A 6,688-nucleotide genomic window follows, 5' to 3' on the forward strand; every position below is an offset into this window, starting at 1 on the left:
AGCACCAACAGCTCAGCATGCCCATCACCGGATTGGACAGCCAAGCTGTCAATCAAAACACTGACAACTCAGCATGACCCAGTTTCCACAGCACAGCATAGCAATCACTCACTGAGCGGAGGAATCGTGACACCTACCCAATTGTGCTGGGCAATGAGATCCTCTTGCTAATTTGGTTCTTCCTGGCATTGACAAGGCTTGTTTCCTTACTATATTTAGGCTGTGTGCCCACGATGCATTTTTTAAGCGTTTTTGCAGCGGCAATTCCGCTGCAGAAACGCTTAAAAAAACGCTTGGTAGAAGGCCTGCCATGTTCCCCAATGATAATCCGCATGTGCTGTGCACATGCTGTGGAAATTTCCGCTGCGGATTATCATTGCGGAAAAAAACGCAGCACTGCCACTTATTTTGTGGAAGCGCTGCGTTTTCGCCGCCATTGACTTGCATTGGAACTCATGGAATCCACATCACTGCATCTGTAGATGCGGAATCCAAACATTTCAATGTGCGGATGGTACCCGGGTCTGGAGAAGAGGAGACTCTCCTCCGGACCCGGGTACCATAGAACCTGTAAAAAAAAGAATAAAATAAAAAATAAACATTATCTTTACCTTCTGATGGCCTGAAGTGTGCTAGTCTTTGCTTGCCGGCAGATCGCGATGGACTGAAGGACCTGACGTCATTTAGTCATGTGACGGCAGGTCCTTCAGTGTACCGCGAGCTGCCAGCAAGCCAGGACAGAGCGAATAAAGACTCCGGGGGCCATCAGAAGGTAAGTATAGATTTATTTTTTTATTTTTAACCATTCTTTACGGTCACACTATATAAATCCATGCCGGTTGCATGGATTTATATAGTGTGACCTAGTTGTCAAGCACTTTCCAAGTGATGCTAAAATCACTTGGAAAGCGCTTGTCAACCCGCATGCGGAAATGCATGTGAAGAACGCTTCACATCCGCATGTCCCTGGCAGGAAAAATGCATGTACAATCCGCATGTACAATCCGCATGTACAATCCGCATGTACAATCCGCATGTACAATCCACATGTACAATCCACATGTACAGTCCGCATGTGTTTTTTCTGCCAGGGAGATGCAGAAACGCTCAGGAAAAAATCCGAAGCATTTCTGCATCGTGGACACATAGCCTTATTCGTCTACCACCTGTCCTGACTGTCTGCCTGCCTTTTAATCATTGTGAAAGAATTCTTGTCTTGATTGTCATCTGTCTATTTTTTTCCATCTGCTACTTTGGCACCATAATTTAGTAACACCAGTCCATTTACCCACCAGCCATTGCTATCAGAGTCTTATGGATTCATTTGCAGGGGTTAAGGGAGAAGAATTTATAGTCCCTTTGGTTATGTGCACACAGAGTTTTGGAGAGTTTTCTTTTTCCTGAAGCAATTTTGAGGAGTTTTTGAAGCATTTTAGTATACTGGGAGAGTTTCTTTTACTGAAATGTTTTTGCAGCTTTTTGATTGGACAGTGCCTAGTCTGGTTCAGATTCCATCAGGAGCCTATTCATAGAAGTGACATAAGCTTTCTTTTTTACCACTAGGCGTTTTTCATGCCATAAACAGAAAAAAAGACTGAACATATGAACAGGAATATTGTTTTATTACAATATAATTTTTAGGCAAATTTTTGATCAAACCCGCTCCAAAAATCTCTGTCAGCACAAACCTTTAGGCCAATTGTACATTTTGAGTATTTGGTCAGTATTTTACCTCAGTATCTGTAAGTCAAAACCAGGAGTGGGTGATAAATACAGAAGTGGTGACGTGTTTCTATTATACTTTTCCTCTGATTGTTCCACTCCTGATTTTGGCTTACAAATACTGAGGTAAAAAACTCACCAAATACTCTACGTGCGAACATAGCCTTAATCTCCACTATTTAGTCTAGTGTAAATCGAGCCCAATAGAAATCCAGTGGGTGCACATTATCCCTGGTGGGCCTCATGTCAGTGGAATGAAGAGTGCCCTACATTATAACTACAATTGGGCATACTGCATGAATATAGCAGAACTATGGGGTCCAGCTGCATATTAAGTATACGGTAGAGTCACATGTATCAGAATATCATGTATCAGGTACTTAATGGTCTTCTGTTAAATGGCAGCCTATAGTTTGAATAACTGGTACAGCTAGTTCTGCGGTGCTTTTCCATTTTATATGAGTTGGCAAGATAAAAATGTAGACCCCCGTAGTAAAGATGTTCTTAATTTACAATATGAGAACGTGATGATGATTCTTTTCTGTACTGAACAGCGTAATGAATCACTGAGGTATCACATTAGTGACAACGTAGGTAACCAATATCTTACACTCAACATATAACACATAGTTAAATCAATGCACAGTGGGGTCAGACAAATGTCACTTGCATTAGGCTATGTGCCCATGTGGCACCCCTGAGGGTTCAGTCGCCACAGAGGTGTTGCATCTCACTCTCAGGTAAGGAAGGAGTATGGCTCAGGACCCTAACACCTGCATCCAACACACACCACTCCAAGCCAGCAGGAGGGGCAAGATGCCTCCCACGTACTTGCTGAGCCCCTTTCCTGGCTGGAGTGGGGGGGGGACCCAGAGAGGGGGAACCATGTAGTGAGTGTGGGTGGAGGAAGTAGCTCAGGGGAGAACATGAGAGGGAGGTATACATTGGGAAGCCATCTTAGATCAGGTAGTTCAGTCAGAGGAGGAGAAGCGAAAGGAGCAGAGGCTCTGCAGGAGCTCTGCTCCAGAGGCGGGCCTAGTCAGTGAGGCCCAAGTCTGAGAGGAAGGAGAGAAGAGAGGAGAGGGAGCAGAGAGGCTCCAGGAATAGAAGAAAGGACCCCAGGTGTACAGGCCGTGCAGAAGGCCACCCGTACGCCCGAATATACCAGGAGGTGGAGGGGTCAGGCCACATAAAGGGAACCGGTCCCTCAACTAGTAGAAGATTGCAAGTCTCAGCTAGAAACCGGAGGCTGCAGTACATTATGTCCTGTAGCCACAAGTCCACGCCAGTCTCACCGAGAAGGTAGTCATATAGGACCCAGGGGACGGAACAGACGTCGCCCACCAAGGCCCGCGGATACCGGATTGGAGATACTAGGTGTGATATGCAGGGAAAAGGCCAGGGAGAGGACACAGAAGGGGGTCCTGCTAAGTACTCCGGAGCTATCTGGGGGTGGACTGAACCCCTCACTGAGTAAGCACAGCACGACGAGGGAGATTACTTCGGCGCCTGTAGTCTGGACTGCATTAACTGTGAGTAAAGACCCCCGGACTGCACTTCCTTGTCTCTGTGTTCCTTGCTGCGCCATCAACCCCTGCACTACAACGCCCAGCACAACCTGCAATATCATCTACACTGCTTGGAACTAGCTCTTCCTGTGGAGAGCCACACCATCCCTGCTGCAGTAACATCAGCTTCAGAGGACTGCTCCACAGCGGCGGCTCCCTTTAGCCGCATTCCACAGGTGGCGTCACGAACTCTATAAAAACTCTATAAATCCCCTATACATAACCCCTTCCTTTTATTGACCGCCCTGGGTCACGGACCGGGTCACCGCCACTGTGACATTCCCCCAGCATCTCCCGACCCGGCACCGGGTACCCCACGGCCCAGGGGGCGCGTCATCTTTGGCGTCACAAACAGGATATGTAACCCACCCGTTATCACCGGGTGTTGTGCCCCTAAAGACTGTGTTTTCTACTGAATGTGGCGCCCGCCCCTGAAGAATGGGCGCCATTATGTGCGAGCCAAACTACAACAAGAGATCACCTCCCATCGTGGGCCGGGTCCCAGAATGGCGCCAAAAGCGCGGCCCACCCACTGCGACTGTGGCCATAACCCTGGACCTGTCCATCGGTCTGGAGGAGACGCCCCCAGGTGTGACCGACAGCAAGCAGACATGGGACCGCCCCAAAAAGGGGAGAGGGAAGAATAAAACTGGGAGACGGGGTGTGGTCTGGATCGATCCAGACAGATCACACCCGGCAGGGAACATGGAAGGAAGAGAGACCGGAATCCCTGCCAGCGGCCTGTTACCACCGGAGGCGCCCCTCACCCTGGAGGAGTTAGTTGCCAGGCTGTCCCGAGAGGATTCAGAGTTCCTCTACGCCGGGACGGAGGACCTAAACCGGAAAATGGAGAGAGCCCAGCAAGAGGCCCTCACCAGCTGGAAAAAGGAGATGGTGGAGAAGATGGCAAGCCGGCAGCAGACGATGCTGCCAAGCACAGGCAGCGTCCCAGCCTTGGCGGATCCAGACCAGCGCCAGGAAGCGGAGTGCAGCACAAGAGCGGCTGCGGGAGGAGGTAAGAGGAGTCTCCCTGTCCCGGGCGCTAGAGCCTCTGACCTGGTCCTGGGCCCCCTGGTGGAACCGTCGATCCCAGGGCTACTGACACCGGCCCGCTCCTAACACCCCAGCAAGGCCCTCTGCCCCCGGGCGCGGGAGGCGCGGATCCATTCCAGACCCTCCTCCCTGGATATCTGTCCCCGGACGCCCCCGCCCTAGACATCCTCCAAGCCCCGGAACTGTCACCTCCGGGCACCAGCAGCACAGGCCCGCTCCTGGGCCCCTTACGGGAACCACCTCCCCCGACACCCGAATGGGTGTGTGGACACAGTCCATAGGATTGGTCTGCGGAGGTGGAGGACCAGCAGCCCCCACTCCTACCACCTCCCCTGCCCTCCGCCGTCTCTCGAGGTGAAGTGGATCAGTTCGAGTGGGACAACTCCGGAGGAGATCTCATGGGGTTTCCCCAAGAAACAAAGGCAGAGGCGGCCCGCAGAAAAGAGCACTGCAGGAGGGAGCTGGAGCAGCTCGAGAGGGAGCGGCACATCCAACGGGTGCGTTGGGAGAAGCTGGAGGCCCGCAACATGGAGGAGAAGGCCCGGGCCCGCAGAAACAGTAGGGCAGCATCCAGTCCCTGTGCCGAGGGGACAATAGTAAAGTTCAACCTGGAAGGAGGTTGGGGCTTCATCCGGGACCCGCAGTCCGAGACAGACCTTTTTGTAAACCGGAGGGATGTGGAGTCCCACCTAAAGGAAGGTCACCCGGACCGGAACCTGCTCCCGGGTGATTACGTCACCTACACCAGACACAGAGGTGAAAGGGGCTGGTATGCCCTGAATGTCCACCGGGTGGGGAAAGGGAGCAGTTCCTCACCCTACAGTGCTGAAGACCCGGCTGGGCCAGCCTACATTGGACAAGAGCTTCCCTGGAGGGAGCACCACTACTAAAGCATAGTAGATGGAACTGAACTGTAAATAGTTACCCGTAAGGGTACAGGAAGGTTTACAATTTAAAATTTGTTTCTGTGTGCACTAAAAATGACAATATGCCTTTAGTTACCCGTGAGGGTATAGGGACATTAGGGTAGAGGACGGTGATCTCCCTAAAAAAACTTTCCATTGTAAATAGTTGCACTTATTAGAGTGCCCCCTATTGGTTTTATAAATCCACAACAAATGACCTCAGAACAAAAACCCATTTGGAGTGGCCGAAGACGTGGTCCAACGACCGGATCGCCTGTGCCCTGCAGCCACGCCCAGGGCCTACGTTGAGGGTTTTCGGACGGGTCCCTCATGTTCGTGTTTGCTAGTTTGCACCTTACTGAAGAATGGACACCTGGTTGCAGATCGTGCTGTAACCTGTTGAAAAATATTTAATAAGAAAATGTTTTATATGTGTAAAGAGAGATGTTCTTTAAAAAGTTTTGTAATGTTTTTGGTAAGGAAACGTAACCAGTAACATTAAAGAAAAAGAGCCTCCCATAATGGGAAGAAATGTTATGTTGGTAATCTTTTATGCAAATGCATTCTAAAATTTTGCATGTCTTTAAAATACTTTGTCTTTTACTCTGTTCCAGCCCGTGGACGTGCTGTGTTTTACCAGGGGGGTATGTGGCGCCCCTGAGGGTTCGGTCACCACAGAGGTGTTGCATCTCAGCCAGAGATGTGGCATCTCACTCTCAGGTAAGGAAGGAGTACAGCTCAGGACCCTAACACCTGCATCCAACACACACCACTCCAAGCCAGTGTAGCGCTGGCGTCCCTGCCCTCTGCTAGGCAGGGACGCTGCTCCCCTCACCGCTCTGCTCCGTGCCCGGCGTCCTCTCCCCGCTCTGCTGTCAGCGCGCGCTCCTTCCCGGCGTCCTCCTCCCGCTCTGCTCTCAGCGCGCGCTCCTTCCCGGCCCCTGTGCTTAGGGCGCGCGCGCTCCCCTCCTCTTAAAGGGGCCGCGCGCGCCGTCCTAAGGAGTCCTCGGCCAATGGCCGGAGGACTTCATCATATATAAGGCACCTCCTCCAAAATGGAGGTGCCCGAGCAATGTTGTTTGCACCTGTGTCTCACCTGTGCTTCAGCCCTCAGGTCCCGTTGCCAGTTACCTGCCAGTTACCTGCCAGTTTCCTGCCAGTTTCCTGCTAGTTACCTGCCTGATTCCTGCCTGAATACTTGTTACCTGTCTGCCAGTCTGAGGTCCGACGGTCTGCCTTACTACTCCTGTCAGTCTGTCTAAAGGACCAGCCTGCCCGCTCACCTGGGAGCGCATATCAGCTACCTGCCTGCTTGCCTGAGGTCCGACGGTCTGCCTTACTACTCCGGTCAGTCTGTCTATGGACCAGCTTGCCCGCTCACCTGGGAGCGCTTCTCCGTTATCTGCCTGCTTGCCAGCCCGGAGGCTCCGTTGTCACGTG

The 6,688-nt window shown here is 51.6% G+C and overlaps 1 long non-coding RNA gene across 1 annotated transcript in view; it reads left to right on the forward strand.

Moving 5' to 3' along the window:
• LOC141258008 (uncharacterized) overlaps positions 1-5,962 on the forward strand; it is a 64,131-nt gene extending 58,169 nt beyond the window's left edge. The window contains exon 3 of the long non-coding RNA XR_012318163.1: positions 5,863-5,962. This is a non-coding gene — a long non-coding RNA (uncharacterized lncRNA). The remainder of the gene's footprint in view (positions 1-5,862) is intronic.
• Positions 5,963-6,688: the final 726 nt, after the last annotated feature.

Source organism: Phyllobates terribilis, unplaced genomic scaffold (assembly GCF_046119375.1).
Source record: "Phyllobates terribilis strain yellow unplaced genomic scaffold, ASM4611937v1 Scaffold_3__8_contigs__length_932513732, whole genome shotgun sequence".
Classification (NCBI taxonomy): domain Eukaryota; kingdom Metazoa; phylum Chordata; class Amphibia; order Anura; family Dendrobatidae; genus Phyllobates; species Phyllobates terribilis.